Here is a 24,765-nt window from a genome sequence, read left to right as displayed (position 1 = left end):
ATGTTACAGTATGTCACAGTAAAAAACATTGAACTCCTTGTGATAATTTTATCAGGAAGATTACCAAATACACTTATGTCAGAATTATAATGCTTCATGCATTCAGTTTAAATACTACTGAGAGAACAGTCCTGGGTTCTAATATTCTCAGCTGCTTAACTGGTTAAGGGACATGAGAAAGTAAACTACCTTCCTAATCTATTTCCTCATGAAAAAATAGCATTACCCTCATGTTCACATTGTAGACTGTTTGGGGGATTTCATGAGATAATGAAAAGGGAAAACATTTTTGAAACTGTGAAGTTCTTTATTGATCTTATTTATCAGTATTATCATTAGTATCATTGGCTATTGCCAATCTGATTATTATTAAGATTTATTTAATTTGATTCATGACTATATGGATTTCTCTTTAACTTTTATTTTGAAATAAGTATAGATACACAAGGAATGCAAAAATAGCTGTACTAGAATTTTAAATATCCGAATTCTACAGTGTGTCTTTTTCTTTCCCTGGTCATTTCCTTCAAGTAAAGTTACCTAGATTTACAAACTGACAAAAATCTATCCAATGAGCTTATCTTCATTTATTGTCTGGCTGCTTTGCTTTTTGTGATGTTGGTCAGCATGGGAGAATATTTAATTTAATGTAAACTAAGTGTTTCTGATTTTTTTTTTTAATCTCTTTTTAGAGTAACTGAGAGGAGACATACAAAGCTGCTCTGAAGGACCATCAGGTCTGAACTCATGGAAGTGATGACACTAAACAGTGCAATGAACAATTTCTTTATTTATGTACTATTAAGAGAACTGTAAATGCAATGTAAAGACACACAGCCACACATATCCCACAGATATTTTACTTGTGTTCTTCTCTTAAGTACACCACCCACCTTAACTCTTTCCTGTCTGGAGTATATAAAAAAGAAAGAAAACAAAACTCGCCCTCCAGGAAGAAAAGGATTTTCCTCTGTATATAATTTCTTTTGTGCATTGCTATGCAAGCTCACTCTTTTTAGCTCTGTTCATATTATTGTCTGTTCTTATTGGTCTGTTGTACTATATGTGAATTAATAGGCTGTGGTGCCATATATTAACTTTTAATTGTGTAACTTTTATGTTTAAATTTTGCACTGCAATTTTATTTGGTGATAAGCACAAATCTCTACTCCTCATGACATGAAGAAAAAGACTGAATGTGAAGGGAGTTTCTGTACTGTAAGCTAGGCTGGATAATGCTGGTTGTAACCAATCATGTTAGATGGTTTTCAGTTGGGGTGTAGAAGTAGGAAGATGCAAAGGAACGGTGGTGTTGGCAAAGTCTTCTTTGAACATCAGGGACTGAGTCAATAAAAGAAGCAGAAAGGTGGCTTTTACTATTGACAAAAGCAGGGGTCAAAAGAAGGAAGATAAGTCTTAAGACTGAATATGCATTAAAATCTACAGGTAGCAAAGATGTACTAAACTTGCTAAAAAAAACAACAACCAAAAAAGAAATTAAAGTTTTATTTAGAATAAACTTTTCTTGTCATTGTAATTGACCCATCTGAGAATTACAACAAGCAAAAGAAAATTAAGGTGTTTCACATGAGCTGTATTTATATTACAGTTTTTAAAAAAAGCATTTTCTGAATTACCATAATTAATCTTTCCAACTCATTAAGTCAGAATATAATGTGAAGTTCCCCAAGGAAACAAACAAATGAACTCTGGAATATCTAGCAAATAGTTTAAGAAGCAATTTATTATTAAGACATACTCAGGCTGCTTCCAAATATAAACTCGATCGCAATATCTTGTTTCATCTTTCTAATACATGTACAGTACACACCAGAGGATAGAGCTGCATCACTGAAATTGATGACTTTTTTAAAAATAATGCAGCCTATATACAATTTTGTTTTATTTGATTAAGAAGTAAAGTTGATGCCACCAAATGTACAGCCAAATTGTAAGTGCTTAAAAAGCAGTGCTCAGAGTATGTTCAGTTCACAGTAAGTAGATTTATTGAAATAAATATTTTACCGTGCATTCTCAGAAATTGGCTACCCACTAAAATACGTTTGACCCATTTTCGAATGAGTAAATTGAAAAGAAAAATTATAAAGGAGAAAAATGCATGTTTATACACTTTTTAAATAAAACCAAACCTTGTAAGTGGACATTAATGACAGTGTCCTGCCTCATTTGTTTTCACGACTTTGAGAACAAGAAGTTCCTGAACATCAGTCATGTATGCTCAAAATAAATGTGACTTTGAAATATATGTTAGCTACTGTACATGTATAGTCAATCAGTCAAGTAGAAGAGAACCTTCCTGAAATTCCCACTTGTGACATTTTCCCATGTGCTACCTATACAATCCTAAATTCTATTTTTGTCTGTACCTTCTCATATTTTTCCTATGGTGTCTTCAATAGTTGATATTTCAAAAAACATTCAATGTAATGATCGGGATCAGTTCTATAATATAGGACCCCTTTGAATGGTAATTCACACTCCATGCATTATTGGCTCAGTCACCAATTTATGTCATGTTGTTATAGCAGAGGGATGACAAAATTAAATTCTTCCACCTTTTTTATTCCCTGAGACTGCATCAGCACAGGCAAGCATAGAATGTAGTGTTCTTTACAGGCCCCAACATCTTCTTGGTGCCATGTCGTTCATTTCTTCAGTGAAGGGAAAATAAATTCTGTAACACACTTATTAAATCCTTTATCTGTTTTCTACCATCAGTGCCTGAATTTTAATGCAGTTTGATTTCTCTGGGACAAAGAAACTGGGGAAGGTGAAAAGTTTCTGCAAAGAATGGGTACAAACATATTCACAACTTTAAAACGTGAGGAATTTAAATTTTTATTTATGCAGTTCCCTACTTCACCTCTTTCTGCTTAGAAGGAAACGAATTCCTGAAAGGTTTTTTCATTTGTTTTCCCCCTTTGTGCTTCTTTATGACCCAAGTTAGTCTAAAACTTTAATTTACTACACATATTACACATAGCCTTTGACCCTGGTAACTGGCAGGTGTAGGTGATTAATAAAGCAAGACTTCAAAATTGAAGATTGTGTAGGCAGATGACTTTTGAAATAATGTGAGGCATAGCACCATACCTTCCTGATTGTCTTCAGTACATAAAAACTAACTGTTACAGTTATATTATGTCAATGCAGACCTTGCGGTTTCCTGCAATGTTCTTTTAGAATAGTCCGTGTTGCCTGTGAAATCTAGTTTTTAAATAAATTGGTAGGTCAAATCTTGCACCCAAATGTCATCCTCACATAGATAGAAGGCAAGATAAAATGCTGTGGCTATATAAATAAATTTAGAAACATTATCAAAAATCAAAAGCCTTCACCAACTTGCTATAGGTAAAAAGCTGCTAATCAGTATGTCAACAAAAGAACATAAACATGGATGAGAGCCACCGTGGTTTTTCAATGTCATAGTTGATTAAATAAATAATTAAAAATTCATGGAGCTCACTCTTCTGCAGGTCCAAGCAGAGACTTGCATAAGCCATCGGAAGGGAATCTGGCTGGGAGAAAATGTTACCTTCTCTTACACTCATAGACAACGCTGCTATGTGGCCATGCCCCACACAAGCACAGCTTCATTTGTAACAAAGTCTCCTTTAGGAAAATAGCCGTGTCAGTGCCCAAACTCAGTTATGCCACTGTCTGCAGGTGGAGTTGCCCTACCCCTCCTCCAAATCTTTCCCATGAGAGTTTTAAAGTGAGGTGGGATAATACAGGGGCATGAAAATAATGGATTCCCTCACAGGATTTGAATCCAGTTCAAGAGAGAATATAGGAAAATCAAGACCAACATGTAAGATGTCACATAACCAAAGGGAAGTAAAACCATTGCAAGTTTACTGCTGAGTAACAAAACAAATTTAATGGTGTTCTATGACACAGTTTAATGCTCTGGGTATTTAAATATATTTTCAATGGGATTTGAGTTGGAAGTTTGTATGCACTTTGGTGGAACACCTCCCAGTTTCTATTCAATAAATTTATGTAATTGTCCATTGACAATATAATGGTAACAATATGATGACCTCTAAACTATGGTTTATCTTCTCCACTGGAAAGTGATTGTGTGTCAGTATTAAAGGTATACAGAACCATAACATTCACTTATTTGTCCATCTGCTTCTGTATATTGTGTTTGTAGAATTACAGGACAAGAATTGGTATAAAAGATCATGCCTTTCTACGTTATCTTAGAGGTGAAGTTACTTTTATTTTGCTTCTCTACAAGTATAATGTGTACTTCAAATGAAACACCATACTTTTTTTTTGAGTGACATTCAACTTACTATTTTTTTTAATCATAATTTCAAGACCATTTATCGTGACTTTAAATTGTTGCAAGAGAAGGGATTTTGTGGCCGTGGGTAGACTTTTTATACTTTGTTTTATAGATGAATTTTTTTTAAACTGTAGTTTAAGTCACTAAACAGCGTCCAAAATCTTAATGTGTTTCATTTGATGTTGTTAGATCAGCAAAGAAATTGGCATAAAATTGGTTAATAGTATTGTCAAAAAATTGTGTATTGTGTACTCACTGGGAAAAAATAAAATATATTCACATTTCAAATTTGTTAACAAGCCATTTATGTACATAAGAGTTGGTGTTGACTTATAGTAGTGACTAAAAGACACTGATGAAGAATGTACCAAGCATTCGAAAGTATAGATCCCACTCTATCAGAATTACTTTCCAGACTTGCTACTTTCCTCATGCTATAAGACCTTTAGGTAGATATAAGACAAATATTTTATCTACAAAATTACTAATAAATTATTTTTAAAAGTATAAGTAAATATCAGAATTTGAAGAAGGTAAATATTTCTTATTTGATTTAGAGCAGTTAGTCACAACTTTCTTTTAACATGTTGGATGTTGAAAAGTTATCTCAGGTACTAAGTAGAAAAGAACAATATCCTGTTTTATTGTACTTCATAAATATTTTATTCTTTTTCACTGTAAAGTACAACTGTAGGACCATATTATCTCCAAAAATAAAAAGAAGTAGTTTCTGTGTTCTTTAAAATAATAATCATAGTGACAGGAAAAAGGAGAAAGAAAATTTTTAAACCCTGAAATACTCACTTAAAAAGTACAATACATTTCAGAATTCCATTTAATTTTGACTGCTAATATGAGAATAAAATAGCTTTAGAGTTATTACAAATAATGTTATATTAATATACAAAAGATTTTTTATCAGTATGATAAATGGTACAGCAATTACAAAACAATTATTGCTTTATGGAATTTGTGTGTATTATGAAAACATCTACACATGGCAACAGTGCAAAATTATCTGAAAAGTTTATTAAAATAATGCACTATGCTCTCTTGATTATTGTATATATTAGCTAGATAAAAGACATGTCAATGTTGCAGGAAAGCATTTAAACAAGAAATATTTAATGTTCACGTTTTGGTGAAAATATATTTTATCTCTTCTACAGAGGAGAGCAGCAATGTTCATGCTAAACTTTATTTCATGACAGAGATGTGAAATAAAATTGTACAATAACAAAACACCAAGTTTTAAGAGTTCAAAAGAAAAGGGAAGTATAAATGCTAGCTAAGGAGGGAAGACAATATGCTGTTGGCAAACATTTTCAAAGATTCTTTCACCTTGATGCATTTAGTGCAGTCTTGATTTTGGACTCCACCTTCACAGGCACAGAGAAGAAATTTGGAACATGGGAGTGTTGCAAACCTGTCAAGAATCACGGAGACAGATACAAGACAATTGTATAGCTGTGCATTAAGTTTATGAAGAACTGCAAAGGTGACCTACCTTTGCATCCTCTAGTCAACACATTTCTCCTTGTAATTAATTAAATTACATTTCAAAATCTTAATTGATCAAGATACAGGGGAAAAAATATATATGTACATATATCTGATTAAATATTACCAAGATATTGTACATATGTTTACATATATACACTCATGTGTATGTGTGTATTTGGACATATTAGTAATCAAGGAAAGCTACATTTGTGATTCACCTTCAATGACCTTGCACTCAGGTCAATGTCCCTGACAGGAATTTTCAGGCCACTCTAATTGCAACAGTCTAAGGACTATAGCATCATAGCAACCGTTGCTTGTAAATACATTGATGGATACAGCCTCTAGGTAGTAGACTTTTTTTTGACAATTTTAAACAATGTTTTTCTAGACAACACTTCTAAATAACTGGTTTCTGACAAAACTGGTTTTTTTTGGTTGGTTGTTTATTCAGTTCCTTTGTAAGTGAGTATTGAGATACTGTGCTAAGAATTAAATATTCAAAGTAGCTAAAACAGAAATAATCTTTGCCTTCATAAATAGATTAATATCTCCTGTTACTATTTTTACCCTGATTTCTAGGAAAGTATCTTTTGATGAATCTTTTGAAGCTAAGATGGAAGAGCCAATATGCAAAGCTTTTAAATACATTCACAAGCAATAAAATCTATATTAGCTTCATTCACATCCCCCACCCCCATTATAGTATCCATATTCTAGTCTTTACTAAGACAGTCTTTGGGGTTTTAATAGGGATTTTACAAACAAGAATATAAAGGAGTGGAAGCTTCATGGTTGAATATATAAAAAATTTCTTTACAACTTGACTCCTTTACAAATCTTTTCAAATCCTATAAGACAAAAAAATCTCTTTGTCCTGAGGCATCTTATGAGACTAGTACTGTGTAAAACCCACTTTGAAAACTACTCTCCTAAAAACTATCTACTTCATTCTGCCCCTGGAGTCTACATTAGTGGCCTCAAAGGCATTGCATACCATACCTTGCTGTGGTTTTTCTCAAGTCATGAGAAAGACATATGTGGATCCCAGGCATTATGCAGAGATGATGGAAAATATGTGCATTAAGATATTAAATAATTAAATTCCATTTCAAGAACTTAATTGAGATCAGTGCTCAGCATTTTATCAACAAGTAAGATTGCACCATGTTCTTTAGCTTTTCCACAATTTTTCTTTTGTGTGTGTGTGTGTGTACTTTCAACTCTTGAAATCATTAGGCTAAAACTAAAGCATGAAAATACATTCATCATCTACCCCCTCATCCCCAGCTCCTAACTCCCACAAAAAGGATAATTATTTACTTTTTTAAGACTACCATCTGATTATTACCAGGTTCTACTTCAAGTGGAACTTTTCTAAAAATAATAGTAACACAAAATTTAGGGATAGAGGACTTATAATTTTTCAGTATGATAATATATAGAGCTAAGTCCCAGTAGAATTTGTAATACAGCTAACTAGTAATGACAAAAATCACTATACTCAGAAATGGCTAAATATAGAAGTGCCAAAGAGAAAATGGAAGATTACTATCATAAGAGCTTTCACTGGCAATGAGTACAAAAAAGATGATAATGTTATAAGGGAAATTAAAGTGGGAGGTGGAAATTAAGGATTTAAATTTACTTGATGAATTTTGGATGATGGTAGATCTATGCAATCTATAGATTTAAATGCCCCAACTTAGGTGATTTGGAAACAGTTACCAGTGGATAATTGGTTTTGCTAATAAAAAAGATGAAACAGGAAAATAGAAGCAGCCTGAAAAAAGGACATAAGAATAGTGAATATCCAATGTAAGAAAAGGTATTATACCATTCTTAATAAATGTAAAAGCATTTTTTGTATGGTGCTGGTGATGCTATTTTTTCTAACATTTTCTTGGTGTTTCAAGTATACTGCTATATTCAAAATGCATTACACAAACCCCTATATGCATATGAGAACAAAGTATAAATTTAAAGAAATATTTGTGTTAAATGTCCAATGTCACCTAATTAAAACAATTTGAATAGTTAAGATTTTAAAAGTTAAAATCTATGATAATAAGAGCTACTTTTTATCATTGAAGTTCAAATAAAAGGAGATTTTGCATTTGTCCTAATAATATTCCAAAAAAACCATTATAATTTGCATTTAAAATGTATTAGGCAATAAATGTACTAGGAGATACACACACACACATAAACATATATACATACATATATAAATAATTTTCAATCATTAGAGTCCAAGATAGGCCGATGATTGAAAAATCCCCTTACTCATGGACTATGAAAAAGGGGACACCTAACAAATCTATGGGGATAAAGACAGGCATCCCAGACTGAATAAAACTTCAAATAATCTTTGTATCTCCTAAACAAGTTAAATATATGCATTTATATTCATATGTATGCACACATAAACTCATGTATACGTCTGTATACATTTCTGTTACATACATCACATATAGCGTATATATTGTACAAATAATGTGTATATATGACAGAATGGGTATTTTGTTGTTTGAAAGACCAAATGTTTCTAAATGAATGAACAAATCTTATGTTCATGGTACTGTGTTTGGCACAATATAGTGGGGCAGCCAATTATATATAATACAATCTCATTATGAACTAGCTGGAGTAACAAAGTATAAAGTGAGATGAACCATATAAGATTTCAAATGTTCCAGAAATGAATTTTGGAAGTTAAAAGTTGGGAGGCAGCACTGAATGTTGGTATCATCAGGTAAGACTTCAGTGATAAAATGGATTGACCCTGACCTTGAATGGGAAGAAATGATAAAAGAGAACTTGGAGCTCAGAAAGCAGACACAATACAGTCCCTAGCTCACAGGAAACTGCAGTCTAATGAGGCTAGTCATCTGAACCAACATTTGAATTCAGTGAAATCCAAGATATGATATATACAATATGGTATTACGGTGGGGTAGGGAAGGGGGGCACCTAATTTGGATGCTAGGATTCAAGCCAGGCATCCCACACTGAATAATGCCTTAGAGGGTATCTATTTCTCCCAGACAAAGGAGTTAAAAGAGGGTTTCACTTTCCCTGTGCAAAAGCACTGATCCATGAGACAACATGCACAGTAAATTGTGAGGAGCTGCCCGAAATCGCCATTACAAGATGGCGCTGATTTCCGGTGGAGGGCAGGGCTGCTCGGTAACACGCCTGGGCCGATTAGGCAGCCACCAATAAGGTAGGAGCACGTCCTAGGCGAGGAGCAGTCTCTATATAAAGGGCGCGGGTTCCCTCGCTCGGGGTCTCCATTTTTGGCAAGCTTATGCTCTCCCTCTCAAGATGCATTAAAGCTGATCTGCAGAAGGATCCTTTGTGTGCCGCGTCGTTCTTGCTGGCGAGACGGTAGCGCGGGACATTTGGTGCCGAAACCCGGGAACTTGTGTCATCGTCAGCACCTTCGGAGACCCCCTGGAGACAGGGAGGATTCAGAACTGCAGGAGGGTAAGTTCGGAGAGGTATGCCTGTTCTTGGTCTGGGGTTAATCCGGTTGGTTTAAAAGGTTTTGAAATCGCCCGTTGGTGTGGTCAGACTGACGTAGATAAGCAGCTGCACCAGAGACCTGTGTGAGCCTCTAGTACGTAAGGGAACGGCGCGTCTCACAGCGCCTCCCACGGAGTGGGGCGCGTTATGGGTTCCACTCAGTCCATGGTTACCGCGTTAGAGGCCGTGCTGAGACAACGTGATATAAAGGTAGGGGGCCGTGTGCTCAAAAATTTTGTAAAAGAGGTAGATCGTGTAGCGCCGTGGTTTGCTTGTTCCGGCTCCTTGACTTTGAGCTCTTGGAACAAACTAGGCAGAGACCTTGACCGCAAGTACGCGGAGGGAGACCTACGTCAGGGCACCAAGACCATTTGGAAGTTCATTAAGAATTGTTTAGAAGATGAAGGCTGTAAACCGGTAGTGATAAAAGGACAAAATACATTAGAGGAAGTCCAAGACAGCATGTCAGAAACTGAACGGAGTGAGAGGATGGGTACCCGCAGGAGGAGAGACGTCTCCCATAAGAAAAAGGGCCCTCCCGGTAAGTCTACGGACGAGGGAGAGATTCTAAAACAACAAAGTGACACTCCCGGCACATCTGCCGGTAAAGGAGGGATTTCAAAACCCAGACAAAAGTTGGAAGGGAAAGAAGGAGGCCTCTACCCTATGCAAGAGCTGGGGGCCTTAAAACAAGAATTAGAAGATTTAAATCTGGATGAGTCCGACTCCGATCCCCTCAGCCCTAGTGAGGAATCCGATTTGGAGGAGGAAGCTGCCAGGTACGAGGAGGAGAGATATCATCCCGACAGGCGGCGGAGACCACTCGGGGAGTGGAAATGCCGGCCGCCCCCAGTGGCCCCCGCACGGCCTGCGCCTTCGGCGCCTCCTCCTTACGTGCAGTCTTCTAATCCCTTCTCATTCCTCTCTGATAAAGTGAGGAAAAAGGTTCAAGCTGCCTTCCCAGTTTTTGAGGTTGAGGGCGGAGGGAGAGTTCATGCCCCCGTCGAGTACACCCAAATTAAGGATCTAGCAGAGGCGGTTAGAAAATATGGTGTAAATGCCAATTTTACTCTAGTAATGCTAGAAAGGTTTGCTGGTGTGCCTATGACACCCGCTGACTGGCAAATGTTGGCTAAGGCAGCGCTCCCTACCATGGGTCAATACATGGAATGGAAGGCACTATGGCATGAGGCTGCACAAGCTCAAGCCAGGGCAAACGCTGCTGCACTGACCCCCGAGCAGCGAGATTGGACCTTTGATATGTTAACAGGCCAGGGCCCATTTGCCGCTGATCAGACGGCTTTCCCATGGGGTGCTTATGTTCAAGTTTCTAGCACTGCCATTAAGGCTTGGAAGGCACTCCCCAAAAAAGGGGAAGCTTCTGGACAACTTACTAAGATCATTCAGGGACCTCAGGAACCATTCTCAGATTTTGTGGCTCGAATGACAGAAGCAGCGGGGCGCATCTTTGGGGACCCTGATCAGACTGCGCTAAACGCTCAGCTGAAGGGAGGATTAATGGTGGTTAACCAGCGGGTGGATCTTGTGCAGGAACAAATAGACGTTTTATGGCAAATTGCTCAATTGGGGTGTCAATGGAAATATTCAGGGTTATGTGTCACCAGTATCCAATATAAAAAGTATACCAAAGCTGCAAATTTGTCTAAACAATTATCCCAGCATCTTTCAACAGGTTGGACGAGAGAATTTGACAACCTGATAAACCAGCTGCGCATGGCCATTGTGTCCGTGAATTCAACAAGAGTGGATGTCTCCTTCGCAGCCGGACTGTCCTCATGGATTAAAACGGCCGTGTCCCACTTCAAGGAGTGGGCAGGAGTGATTGGGGTTGGCATGTTCTTATGTGGGGGAACTGTGCTCCTACTATGGTTGGTCTGCAGATTAAAAGCCCAGACCCAGAGAGACAGGGTAGTCATCGCCCAGGCATTTCTAGCCCTGGAACAGGGGGCCAACCCTGACGTTTGGCTGTCCATGCTTAAGGATTAGCCTGCTCTGACTCCCCTTCCCCCTTCCTGTTGGCTGGCCTCCCTGAAGCTTGTTCAGAGGAGTTCGCCCTTGCTCAAACAGGTCTATGTGTAACAACAGGCTCCAGTGTGTCCAGAGACGGGCAACTTCCCCCAGACTTGAACCAACCTAAGACATGGTGCCCGGTGGCGATAGGGTCAACCTATGACGGGTAAGGTCAAAGTCTGTGGAGGGACGACCTAGGACAGGAACGCTGGCTAATTTGTCCGCGACCGCCGAGCTTGTACCAGCCGCTTTAAATGATAAAAAAGGGGGAGATGTGAGGAGCTGCCCGAAATCGCCATTACAAGATGGCGCTGATTTCCGGTGGAGGGCAGGGCTGCTCGGTAACACGCCTGGGCCGATTAGGCAGCCACCAATAAGGTAGGAGCACGTCCTAGGCGAGGAGCAGTCTCTATATAAAGGGCGCGGGTTCCCTCGCTCGGGGTCTCCATTTTTGGCAAGCTTATGCTCTCCCTCTCAAGATGCATTAAAGCTGATCTGCAGAAGGATCCTTTGTGTGCCGCGTCGTTCTTGCTGGCGAGACGGTAGCGCGGGACAGTAAATAAAGAATAGTAAATGGTACTAAATGAAATAGTCAGTGGTACAGAATGTTTAGAAAACAACAATGGAATGGTGGGGAGACAGAGTGGAGAAAAGGGTGAATGGGTTAAAAAGAGGTGGACTAATAATGCCAAAACTTAGTGAAGACCCAAAGCAATACAGATGAAGAGTCTAGTATGGCCACTTTGCATGCTTCTTTCTCAGTTCTGGGGAGGTAAGGACATCTCATCCTCAAAGAGGATTTGTGCTTTTGGAATTGGAAAAAGTCAATTCTTCCCTCTAATTGTATGCACCCACACTTGCCACATAGGTGGTAAGATTCTAAATAAAGATTGCTATAGAAGCCTAAATCTGCACACTAAATAAATGAAATTATAATGGAGTGTGAAATATTCCCACTTAGAAAGTGTGCGATTTCATGTAAACAGCAACAGGAAATATCAGACAAAAGCAGAATGAAACCAATTATGATGAGCACAATCCCAAATGGGTCAGAATGACTTTCTACATGTGTGCAGTTGAATGCAACAGAGCCAAACCTGACCCCAGGGCTCAAACAGGAACTCCATTAGGGAAAATTAGCAACAATATACAAATGATGATAAATCTTGCAACAATAATCTGCCTGAGAACTAACCACAAAAGGAGCACAACAAATAAATCCATATCCTGGAAAGAATAGATGAATAAAAACAAAGATAATGATGTGCAGTAAAACTTAGTAGGGAGAAACGGAATTGAAAGCAGAACTTGTGGGCCAACCCCGTGGCTCACTTGGGAGAGTGCGGCGCTGGGAGCGCAGCAGCGCTCCTGCCACGGGTTCGGATCCTATACAGGGATGGCCGGTTCGCTCACTGGCTGAGTGCAGTCACAAAAAAGGACAAAAAAAAAAATTAAAAAAGAGAAAGCAGAACTTGGTTTTGCCATCCTCCCTCCTTCCTATCCTGCCTTCCCCCAGGACCCTAACGAGTTGTTGACTATCACTTTTTAAAGACCAACAAGAGAAAAGCTTAGAAACATGAAAAATAATTAGAGCATAAGACTATAGATAATTATGAGGTGGCAAAATATAATTAATCATCCATTTCCTGCAAAATGCTTTTTCTAAAATTACTCCATAGTTTTAAAATACACAATAACTTTAATTTTATATCAACACACACATACAAACTGCACAGAAAGCTGTTTGGTGACAAAATAAACTTGCTATAGACTTAAGGGCAATATTACTAACATACACTTGAACATGGGTTTGCTAGATTAGCTCCCCAGGCATAAACTCTCCCTGCTCAACACTTAACTTTGATATCTTTCTCTGGTTGTAGCAGGTCATCAGGGATTTGAAGTTTTCCATGTTTAAATTTAGTGCTATTAGTAGTGACTTTTCCCCTCAAAGACATGTATATTCATTTTCCCAATCATTTGAGGTTTGAGAAAGCTCTTCTAAATAAAGATTGTGGATTGTTTTTAAATGTACAGCACTAAAGCACCATGTCTTATACTCCTTTTGTAACTGCCAGTTTCTGACACGGCACTGATTTGAGGGGTTGCTTATATACTAAATTGAATTGAATATACTGGCATCCACTGAATTATTTTACCATATTAAGTTGAATGACATTGTGACTCTAAGAGCTTAAAGTCTAAACATATTGCAGAATGAACTAATTAGCAGTAGAAACAGAATAGTGGGTATCAAAAAATGTGTGTAGACTATTGTAAACAGAGCTGCAATGACATGGAACCAACCTAAATGTCCATCAACAGATGACTGGATAAGGAAAGTGTGGTATATATACACCATGGAATACTACTGTGCCATAAAAAGGATGAAATTCTGCCATTCACAGCAACATGGATGAGCTTGGAGAAACTTATGTTGAATGAAATAGGCAGAGCACAGAGGAAAAAATACTGCATGTCATCTCTCATAAGTGGGAGCTAAGAAAGAAAGAAGGAAGGAAAGAAAGACCACAGTGGTGTGCTGGACTTGCAGAGGGAGAGAGCATACCTAGGGAAACAAAGTGGAGTGGGGGAATGGGGGATGGGGAGGGAGGTCAGGGATAATTGGGTGGGGGAAATGGGGTGTAATCGCAATTTTTGGTAATGGGCGTACAGGCAATGTTCATCTGGCCATCACATATTGGGCAGAAGTGTTGACTTTCAGCTTTGTACCCCATGAATATTCACAACCAATAAAAAAAATGTGTATAGAAGCTACTAGGTACTTTGTTGTTAAACAGTGAGTTTTGGCCTTAAACTCACCTGAGGAGCAAAACATTATAATGCATCATTTTATCTCCTTATGTACAAGTAAATGTGTATATAAAATTCCTCTGAAAAGACAAATATATTTGTTCCAGTGAAATCTCAAGCAAGCAAAAGTTTACCAGGAGGTTTTTAATATAAATGCTGGGTAAGACGATAGCACTATCTCCAACTGAGCTTTGCAAACGTCAGAGGACTATTTCTCAAATAGGTCATTTTTAATATAAATGCTTTATAAATGCTGAAGATTGGAGTCACTGTAAATATTACCCTATCCAAAGCAATTTTGTTAGTGGTGTTAAATTGTAGGCAGTAGACCAACATTTTTTACCTGGAGAGGTCAACCCATTTAAACAACGTATACTTAGGGAGCAGATGGAGTCAATATTTTTCTGTAAGAAGATCTGTGGATCATCTTAAGCATTTAGCAAATGCCTGAATGCTGTGTTTAATGAAATTGCCTTTAAGCTAAAAATGGTTCCTGCATGTGCTCCCACTGAAGAATCTATTTCTAAAGAAACTCAGCTACTGCCATGGAACTTGTACTTCAGTCTGTTGAGCCCACCAGAAGTCACCCAGTATACTCTCTATGAAAAAAAGCAACTCATCAGTTGAATGAGTGAATCTAAGATTCTCCATTCAGGTGTCAATGAATGTGCAATATACACACTGACTTTGCTTACAACAACAATGCTCAGCAGCAATTATCGAGAAAAACTAGTTAATAGGCTTCACTCCAATTAACACTTCAATTCTGATTTTCTTGTTTACTATAAGATGATATGCATCTATTTTTTCCTAATTATTTATCCAGATTTATATTCAAATGAACGAATAAATGAAAAGATAAATATAATTATTATTTAAAAATTATTATGAGACTACTCCCTGTATATCAGTTAATCCTTTGGATGCAAGAAATAGAATTTGCTCTAAAGGTTCTGGTTTAAGAATATATACTTTATATAGCTAACAAGCTGCCAGTGGTAAATAGTTCCAGGGTGGTCAAAATAAAGATATTGGAAACCAAAAAAAAAGGTACTTCAAAAAAATTCATGAGAAGACTCCATGAATATTATCTTTATTTCCATGTTTCCATGACCTTTTTGGAGTATCCTCATAAATGTAATTGGTTATGGAATAGTTTTGCCCAAATCCTACACACGTCTTCTGATTAAATTTACTCAAGAGAAAGATAGCATAGAATTTTAAAGCTATCTTAAAAATTATTAGTTTTTATTTAGAGATATGGTCAGACAGACAAAGGAAACTTATCTGTGAAGTTAATTATTTTTCAAGAAATATTGTTTTACACAGATTCTTAAAAGTGGAAATGGATATCTTGGGGGTCTTTCTAGATTTATTTTAATCATGAGACATTTTAGAAAAGATGGAGTTAGCAACTCCCAGATGGAGCTAACAAGGAATAATAATAGTAGTAATAATAATAATAATAATATAAAGTGTATAATATAATAACCTAGCAGTTTTTCAAAGCATCCTTCCAGTACTCTGGGTGTCCTCAAGATACTTTCAAAGAGGTTATGAAGTCAACACTATTTTCATAATAATTCTAAGATGTTATTTGTCTTTTTCACTGGGTTGGTATTTGCAATGATAGTGCAAAAGTAGAGATGGGGAAAACTGCTACTCCTTTAGCATGTCAAGTTAGTAACACCAAACCACACTAATAGTCATTATATTCTTCATTGTATCAGTTTGATAAAGCTCTCTTAAAGTACCACAGACTATAACTTAAAGAACAGAAATTTATTTCCTCACATTTCTGAAAGCTACAACCCAAGATCAAGGTATCTGCAGGATTGGTTTCTTCTGAGGTCTTTCTCCTTGGTTTCTAGATATAACTGGGTAAAGAGTAGAGGCTGGAGGAGTTTTGAAGTACATATTAGAAAAAAATCAACATTGCTATGGAGGGAGCAGTAGTAGAAATATGAACGATAAAGGTGATTCTGGTGAGGACTCAGAAAAAAAAGAAGTTGGAGAGTAAGCTTCAATCCTTGTAGAGAATTATCAACCTAAATAATAAACAGAGAGGAAGACTCTCTAAAAGAAAATAATATTTATTCAGGAATGAGCATTGAAATTAGAATACATGTGCCACAGTGAACTTTGTGTGTATTCAGGTAAGGGAAGACACAGGTTTTTTAAGTACAAATGTGGAAGAATATAGAATTGTTTTGAGATAATTATCTATAGCTACAAGCATCAATAACAAGGGTAATTCCAGTTTGAGGCTGGAGAGGCAATTGCTGAGCAGATGGCCCTGAAGACATATATTTTTTGTGTAAGGTTGTGACAGTCTTTGTGTAAGGTTGTGGTTTTTGTAGAGCCTTTTGGGATAGTTCTTGTTATCAGGCATTTGTCTATAAGAATCTTCCTTTCATGCCTTTCCTGGCTCTGTTTGTCAGGTTTTTGTTGTTGTTGTTATTGTTGTTTGTTTATGTTTTTGTTTTTAACACAAGTGACTCCAATTTGACTCTGACAACTTTCATGGAATACATAAATAATCATGAATAAAATGTTCGTAGAACTATGGTTGTTAAGTGGCGTTCTAATGAGGTCTCAGACAAAAACAATAAACAGATGATTGGAAACAGGAGGAAAGGCAATCTTCGTTATAAAATGGCAAAGAAATTGCCTTAAGTGTGTTCATATTCTAGTGTTTTGTGGAAGGTAGCACTTGCAAGTGAGAAAAGTAGGTATTTAGCTGAATAGATTTCTAAGCCAAGTGTTGAAGGAGCAGCTTTGATCCTCCTGAATGATTAGAGGAAAATGTGAAAAGAGAGAGGTTAATTGAAGAAGGACTTGTTAAACAAAAAGGAAATAGAATTTGAAGATTTGGAAATTTCTCAGCCTAACTATATTGCAAAATATAGATAGAGAAAGATTTTTCTGAAGAGAATACTAAGGATGTAGCTGAACAACTATTTGATAAGGAAATTAGCATGGGTGTGAACTACAAATTTAATCAATTAGTTCTACTGAGGTGTCAGCAGAAGGCAGGATTATAACAGCAGAAACACTGCCTGCTGGAACTAAAGGAAATAGAAAATAAGACAAAATGAAAAAAGACTGTGAACATGTGTTATCTTTCAAGAAAAGCAAAGAATGACACCAAAGGCAATTCAGAGATTATTAGGGCTGCCACTCCCACTACAAGACAAGGGGAAAGGCTGCTTCCTCCTCTAATTTAGCAGGCCAAGCAGCCACCAAAAACAGTGGCTTGGACAAGGCCTTTCCAGAGAGCCACACAGGTAGGGTAACTCCACCCAGCAGAAGGGAAAGGATGCCCAGCAGTGCTGAAGGGGCAGAGCCACTCTGCAGAGTTTTGGGAGTGGGGCTGTTACTCCAATGGGCCTGGAGGGCAGAACATTGAACCAAAAAGGATTATTCTTGCCCCTTAAGATCAAATAAAATTTGCCTTGCTGGGTTTTGAACTTGCTTTGGACCCAGAAACTTCATTCTTTCTGATTTCTCTCTTTTGGAATGGGAATGTCTATCCTATGCCTGTCCCACAAACTGTATTTTGGAAACAAAAAACTTTAGTTTCATACCTTCACAGTTGGAGAGGAATTTTGCCTTAGAATGAATCATACCTCAAATCTCAGCCACTTACATATTTATTTGAGATCTTGGACTTTAGACTTTAGAGTTGATACTGAAATGAGTTAATACTTCACAGACTGTAGAGATGTAATAAATGTATTTTGCATGCAAGAAGGGCATGTATTTTACACTATGGACTGAATTATTTCTCCCTAAAGTTGATATGTTGAAGCCCTAAGCCCCAATGTGACTGTATTTGGAGACAGGGCCTTATGGAGGTAATTAAGGTTCAATGAGGTCATATGAATGGGGTCCTAATTTGATAGGACTGATGGCCTTATAAGGAGAGGAAAAAAGAGAGCTCTCCCCTCTCATGCACTGAACAAAGGCCATGTGAAGAAACAAGATGGTAGCAGTCTGCAAACCAGAAAGAGAGCCCTCACCAGAAACTGACCCTGCCAGACCTTGATCTTGAACTTCTAGCCTCCAGAACTGTGAGAAAATAAATTTTTGTTGTTTAAGCCACCTGGTCTATGGCATTCTGTTATGGCATCCCAAGCTAATACAAATCTCACTTAAAATTTTTAGATAATAGAGGGAAAAAATGTTTGTCTTTCCTACCTAACCCATCCTATTTAGCTTTTGTCTTAAAAACAAATGAACAAACTGAATCTGTTAGTTTAGATCAGAAGCCTGGCTTTGTGAAGTAGGAGGAAGCATGAAAAAAAAAAAATAATGCACTAGCCTGGCACTACGACTCTCTCCTGGTCTTTAAGGCAGATGGCAAATGATGCTACTGCAGTACTGCCAGTGAAGACAATTGTCATCATATGAATCGTTTGGCAATAGCTTTTCTTCCACACCACTAGTTGCCAGGGCAACTTGAGTATTGCTGTCTTTTTGCTTCTGTTAGTTCCCTTTGCTCTATCTTCTGAGTTTGCTGACACATGTTTATAGGGAGGTATATGGGTGGATATGTACATGTGTATATATGAAAGCAAGATACTTTTTCACATGCACTAATCTTACCTAGGTTTATTTGTTTTTTTGTTTTGTTCTGTTTTTGTTTTTCCCACAGTGCAACTAGTAAACCACTGACTCTTTTTCTGGACCTTGTAAATTCTCAAATAGAAGCAGAGCTGGCCTCTACTGTGTTTTCTAGGATTATCCATGAGCCTGCAAGGCACATGGCACCCTATGGGTCAGAACATAAATCATACATAGGAAATGATAAGCTACTTTTTCTCTCTCAAATTATCAGTCCTAGATTTAGCTGCAAGCAAGAGACATGTTTTCTTCTATGAAGAAACAAATCTTAGTGCTCCAAATCTCATTAAAGTCTCATTAAAGAGTAATGAGTGTGGGCTTGGATGTCAAAGAAACCTCTTTCAGTTCTGGCCCTACCACCAACTAGAAGAACAGCTTGAGGCATGGTCATTTAGCCTCTCTCTGCCTCATAGATTTATTCAATAAGTATTGGTCAAGGACCCAATATATGCCAAATGCTGCACAGGGAGATAGGAAAAAAAAAAAAAAAAACCTAAAATCTCCAAGTTCCAGAGTAACTTACAACCTTGCAAAAGGAACAGATGTGAAAACAAGTGTGTCGGGGTGTCCCGTCTGACACCAGCCTTAGAATCACAGCCCACCTATCTGTGAAATATGTGATCAATGATCACTGCTCTACATGTCCCAAATACATCGATTCCTTAGTAGTAGTAAAGAAAGAGGACAAAAGATTTGTGCTTGAGTTACAGGGAAAAATAAGAGCCAGGAGGGACACAAAGGAGTAGCCAGGCTGAAATGGCATCTAGTTTCCTATATGACGATGGGACTGAGTCTGTGCTGCAACTTGAAGAGACTAAAGTGAATGGTGCTGCTTTCACTTGGAAGCATAACGCAATTTTGTCACTTTGGTGGCTTTGCAGCTTTGGGCTGCCCCAGATTTTTGTACCCAGAGCAGGACATCATTCTCTCAGGAGGAGAAAGCTTCTATGTCAGGCAGAACAATTGGGCAAGATATTCATTGGGTCCAGCAAATGCCCAGCCGATAGTCAAGGTCACCAGCAAAGGCCTGAGGCTGGGCAGCACACTCAAAGGCAAGGTCTCATCCTTGCACACGTGCAATGCCCACAATATTTGAGAGGTGGGTGGATTGTCTTTCTAGGAACTGTTTTTATGAATGTGAAGGGAACTGAGGCAACAAAATGAATATTAATGTTAATACAACCTCATAGTCTAATGGGACATGCAGGTTATATACAAAATTATTATTAAACTATAACAAGTATCTAATGAATGTGAGTACAAATGGCAATGAGGACACAGAAAGGCATGGAATTAATAACTTATGAAGGATTTGAGGAGTATTCAACAAGAAAGGCTGTGGCTGAGCATTTTCTTGAAGGTAGAATAAAACATTTACATTTATTTCAAAAAGGCCAGAATATGAAAAAGCATGGAAAAATAAGGGTGGCACTTTGAGAGAAGGTAGTAGTTAAAATTGCCCTCTGTAGCATGTAACAGAAAACCCAAGGACAATAGTTTAAACAAAGAAGAGATTATTTTTATTGCACAACCAGAAAGCTTACAATAGGTAGTTGCTGGACATGGGTCAGGGAATCAATCGTGCCTTTACTCGATGGTTGCAGGGTGGCTGCTGCAGGCCGACATTGCACATATACTCATGCAGGAGGAAGAGGTAAGATGAAATGGCCATGGCAGTCATCCTGTCTTATGTGGAAAGAGGACTTTGTCAGAACCCTCTCCACATAACTGCAGCTCCCTCTAAGCCCAATGGTGTCCCATGTCTCTTACCACACCCCCATCCCACCCCAAAACAAGGGAGTCTGGGAAAGCAAATATTTAGCTGAGAACATTGCTGTATTGATAAAACCTCACAGAATTGTCAGTAATAAAAAGATGTATCAATAGAGAATGAAAAGAAATTACATTGCAGTTAGAAAACCGTCTGTGGGATGGAGTGGGGGTGGGGGCAGTGAAAGTTGCAGAATGAAAACTAAAAGTAAAGGAGTGGACTGATTTTGAAGGCCTCCTTGGGCTACATTGATGTCTTTGTTTTTCAGCCCTTGACACAGGGAACAGACTAATTATCTATCTTTTAATCTAAGAGTCTGTTAGATTCCTTGTCAATAATCCCTAGCATTCTATAGAATGTCCTTACTTGAACTTTAGCCATTTTTAATCATAATCATAAACTCCCTGCTTACCCTACTTTCCCTGAAACTCAATGAATTTAGAACACATACCTTTCCTCCTCTTTCTTCTTCCTCATCAGTATCAATGCTGAGACTTCGGCCCCATAAAAATGAATATTGACAGAGAGCAGCTGCTACTTAAGAGAGTGGCATCTGCAATACGTCCAGCAGCAGGGAGGAGTGATGAGATGAGCAAAAGATCTGGAGGCAGGAAATCTTGTTCAGGTCCTGACTGTCACAGATGAGCTGTGTGGCCTCATGGAACCCGTTCTCTGGGCTCATGTCATAGAGGATAAGCTAAAATAATAGGATGAAACTAGTGAAATTGTAGAATCCTTCTAGTTCTAGTATTATTTGTTGAATTATTGCTTTCAGCTCCTCCAAGTATGCATATACACCATGGCTGTGTTTTTTAAAGAATTGATAGAGTGACATTTAGTAGGGGAAAAAAACAAGACAAAAAACTTCCATTGTTAGGAAATATATGGATCTCTAACAGCTAGATTTAGTCTTTTTGCAACTAATGATTTAGCCGCAGTGGAACCTATTAAACAACCCCGCCCTTAGTTTGAAGTCCTACAACTTATGAATTTAGTCTCTCTTATTCCACTGTCAAAGTTTTTGAAGTCTTGGGTTTTTTGGTAATTGTGTTCTTTCCTTCAGGGGACATTTCTGCTCATTAAGCCTGGAGCTGCAGTTTTCCTGTTACAAGACAGTCACAAATACCTTTTAAATGTCTTTCAGGCATGACCGTGCTTATAAGAATGAGGAGGTTTCACAATTTGGTTCAGGGAAATAATGACCTCTCTGCCATTTACCATCAATAAGCCCTTGACAATAGCACGTGTTGGCACTTTGCTGGACATAGATGCCAAATCTGACCATTCAACAAGCATTTAGGCTCTGTTGTTGATTACTTTTCTTGGATCATTTCCTTCATTTAATTTTGTCATGTCATTAAAGTTAAATAAGATATTTGCTGCTGTTGGAGTAAGATCAGCCTAGTTGTCAAACAAACAGGTTGTGAGCTCTGGGAGGAAACTTCTTAGTGCTGGATACCAAAGACAACCGTGTTCACTGATGGAGGAAATCTTTATTACTGTGAGGATAGAGCATGCTGTTGTTACAGAAGAGCTGCAACATTTTTCTAACTGGATTGCATCTGCACTTTTGAAAGACAGACAACTAGAGTATCACTAGAGATAATAGGATCTGGGACTAGAAAGCTTCATATTTTATTAGGGCTACATTGATCCCATTTCTTTAAGTCACTGGAGTGTTATTTCACATTCCAGTGTCTGCATAACTGCATCGCCTTTGTTTCTCAGTTTCATTGAAAATTCCCTGGCATATCAAGGCTAGTGAATATCAGTGACGATAACTATCAACATGTAATAACTTCCAACTACAGGAACGTGTGTCTTGAAAACACTTAAATGAGCAGGTCTTTCTGTAATAAGTGGGAGCCAAGGGAAGACAAATTAACTCCAACCCCTCTGTGTGTATGTCAGATTTAATTTTAGTTTTGACTGTGCGTAGACAGGCGTTCATCGCAGATGGCCAAGGAACTGGAGTGGGTCCCAATGAATAAGAAGATTACATAAAACAAACGAGGGGCTGATACTATACATCACAGACAGCCTTGTATCAACCAGCCTCGAAATTATGTAAGAACTTCCTAAAGGATATAACTTGAATTGGAAACATGAGGATATCCTACACTCAGAACTTAATTTAGTAATTTGCTTAGAACTCTGTCCCACTCATCTGTTGATGCACAACAAACCACGGCAAACTTGACAAGTTTAAATAACTTACTATTGTCTTTAATGGTTCTGTAAGTCTCACATAAGATTGCAGTCAATTGTAGGCAGGGCCTGGATTCTTCTGAAGGCTCAGTTGACTGGACAGACAAAATATCTTCTTCAATCACAGGTATATTGTCTGCCTGAAATGAAACAATTTAGAGCTGCCCAGGCATCTTTCTTTCCTTGTTACCCCTTTACCTGGCTAGTTGTGGCTTTCATAGAGCATGACAGTCTCAGGAAACTGGCTTTCCCTGGAGCAAGTGTTCTAAGAGATCAAGGTAGAAACTACAAGAGTTCTTATGACATAGCATCAGAAGTCTTGCAGTATTACTTCTGTATGTACTGTTTATTACAATCACAGGGTCAGTCAGCCTAGGGCAGAAAATTATACAAGGGCATTTACATTGGGAGGCTTAGTCTCTTTAGCACACTAGCTGAGAGAATTGTTATGGCTTACCATGTGCCAAGTACTATGCTAAGTAATTTTACACAGATTTTCTCTTTTAATCTTTATAATAATCCAGTGAGTTAGGTGGTTTTATTTTTGTTTTACAGATAAATTAACTGATTCAAATATTTACCGCATAGCAACCGTGTAGCAGATTGTGGCAGATAGAATTATAAGATGGCACTTATGATCTCTGCCCCATGGTGTTACTCCCTGACTGTTATGTTATGTGACAAAGGGATTTTGCAGATTTAATTAAGGTTTCTAATCAGTTGACCTTAACATTGGGAGATTATCCAGGTGGGCTTAACCTTATCACACAAGCCTATTAAAAACAGAGCATTTTCTCCAGCTAGTAGAAGAAAGGAAAGTCAGAGAGATACACAGAATATGGAGGATTCAAGGGGCCATTGATGACATTGAAGATGGAAGAATTGTGCAAAGATTATCTAGCAGACTTTAGGAGTTGTGAGTGACCCCAGACTGATAGCCAACAAAGAAACAGGGAATTCCATCCCACGATCACAAAGAACTGTATTCTACCAACAACCTGAATGAACTTTGAAGCAGGTTCATCCCCAGAGGCTCCAGATAAGAGTTCAGCCTAGCTGACACTGATTTTGGTCTTGTGATCCCCTAAGCATAGGACCCAGTTGAGCCTGCCTGGACTTCTGACCTACAGAACTATGAGCTAATAAGTAGGTGTTGTTTTAAGTCACTAAATTGTGGTAATTTGTTACATAATAACAGAAAACTAATTTGATACCTGTGGGGCTTTTCTTGATACCACACTCTTGCTTGACTTTTGGCTTGGTCTTTTATTGCTGCTATAACAAAATACCACAGACTGGGTAATTTACAAACAATAGACTTTTTTTTTTTTTTTTCACAATTCCAGAGGCTGGAAAGTCCAAGATCAAGGTGCCGGCAGGTTGAGTTGTCTGGTGAGGACTGCATCCTCCAGAGTGGAAGAACACTGTGTCCTCACATGGCAGAAGGTGGAAGGGCAAGTGGGAAAGCCTCTTTTATAGGGCCTTTAATTCTGTTCATGAGGGAGGAGCCCTTATGGCCTAATCACGTGTTAATGGCTTCAGCTCTTAACACCATCACATTGGCAACAACTGAAGTTTAGAGGGAACACAAACCGTTGCAACCTCCATTCATTCCAAATCTTATTTCCCCACTTTGTACTTGTTTTTTCAGTGAATTATTTCTAATAAATTTATTTTACGCAAATCCTAATCTCAGGATTTGATTCAGGGAAATTCAATCTAACTGGGTTATTAGCAGAGGTGGTCCTAGAAAATAGAAAGGATGGAGTTCTGAAGTGGGTCACTTACAAGCCACATGTCAACATAAATACAATTATGGTGGAAATTGGATGGCTGGTAACTCCTGGTATAGTATTGCCTTACGATTGTCAAGACCTTCCTCTGTGACAAATTGGTATGGATTGAAGAAAGAAGGGGATGTATTACCTTTTGCAGTATCTGTAGCATTCCAACTAGTGTAGGGGAA

At 38.0% G+C, this 24,765-nt stretch overlaps 1 protein-coding gene across 1 annotated transcript in view; it reads left to right on the top strand.

Moving 5' to 3' along the window:
- The window catches only part of ROBO2 (roundabout guidance receptor 2), a 600,911-nt gene that overhangs the window by 567,926 nt on the left and 8,220 nt on the right, over positions 1 to 24,765 (top strand). The window lies entirely within an intron of this gene.

This window comes from Cynocephalus volans, chromosome 1 (assembly GCF_027409185.1).
Source record: "Cynocephalus volans isolate mCynVol1 chromosome 1, mCynVol1.pri, whole genome shotgun sequence".
NCBI classification, from domain to species: Eukaryota; Metazoa; Chordata; class Mammalia; order Dermoptera; family Cynocephalidae; genus Cynocephalus; species Cynocephalus volans.
Note: the sequence above shows the minus strand (reverse complement) of the source record. Positions and strands in the feature narration are given on the sequence as shown.